Consider the following 985-nt stretch of genomic DNA (forward strand, 5'->3'; position numbering starts at 1 on the left):
GATACCTCATGTCTGTAGACCTAGGAAACAAACAGAAGTGAAGCTATCACAGATCTCACTGTCTGTAGACCCATGTGAGGCAAGCCCTTATTCACAGCCATTATCTCTTGTTTTGCACACAGTTCTAATAACCCCAGTATTTTTGGCTTCCTGGTCATAATGGATTAGAAGTAACAAGAGCTTTTGGTGTGGCGACTGGCAGGCACATTGACATCAGCAGGAAGGAGCAGCTGAGAGCCTGACAGTGAGGTCAGGAAGCTGAGAAATACAAAATATTTTATAAAATATAAAAGCAGTTACAAGAGGCTGAGGCCTAAGGATGCTGGGGCAATTTCAAGTTGGAGTAAAAAGCCTCCTCCTTACCCCCAGCCTGGTCCAGCTATTGACTTGCTAGTGATAGCCTTGAGTCAGCCAGGAAAAAGGTTCCTAAAAACAGCAGGAATTTGGAGATCACACATTTCTTTCTTTTTTTTTTTAAACATTTATTTTTATTTATTTGGCTACATAGAGTCTTAGTTGTGGCATATTGGATCTAGTTCCCTGACCAGGGATCGAACCCAGGCCCCCTGTATCAGGAGCGCAGAGTCCTAGCCACTGGACCACCAGGGAATTCCCAGATCATACATTTTTGAGTTCAGTTCCCTACTTATTATTTGTGGGACTCCAGGCAAGCCACTTAAGATAATGGTTTCATCTTAAGAGTGTTGCGAGGATTAAATGAACTTACCCAGCACATAGTAAATGTGTGGCCATTAAAAGTTAGCCACTGATAGCAGAGAGGTGGGTGATGGTCAGCTATCTGCCACGATGTGGACAAGTCTCAAAAGCGTCATGAGGACTTCCCTGGAAGCCCAGTGGTTATGACTCCATGCTTCCATGGCAAGGGGCATGGGTTCAATCCCTGGTAGGGGAACTGAGATGCGGCATGCTGTATGGTGTGGCCAAAAACTAAAACTAAAACAAAACAAACACACACAAAAACACC

General features: G+C 44.3%; 1 non-coding gene across 1 annotated transcript; it reads right to left on the reverse strand.

The window, feature by feature from the left end:
- Positions 1 to 536: 536 nt before the first annotated feature.
- On the reverse strand, positions 537 to 609 carry TRNAR-CCU (transfer RNA arginine (anticodon CCU)). Its single transcript has one exon. It is a non-coding gene; the product is annotated as a tRNA-Arg (tRNA).
- Positions 610 to 985: the final 376 nt, after the last annotated feature.

The sequence above is a fragment of the Dama dama genome, chromosome 23, assembly GCF_033118175.1.
Source record: "Dama dama isolate Ldn47 chromosome 23, ASM3311817v1, whole genome shotgun sequence".
Classification (NCBI taxonomy): domain Eukaryota; kingdom Metazoa; phylum Chordata; class Mammalia; order Artiodactyla; family Cervidae; genus Dama; species Dama dama.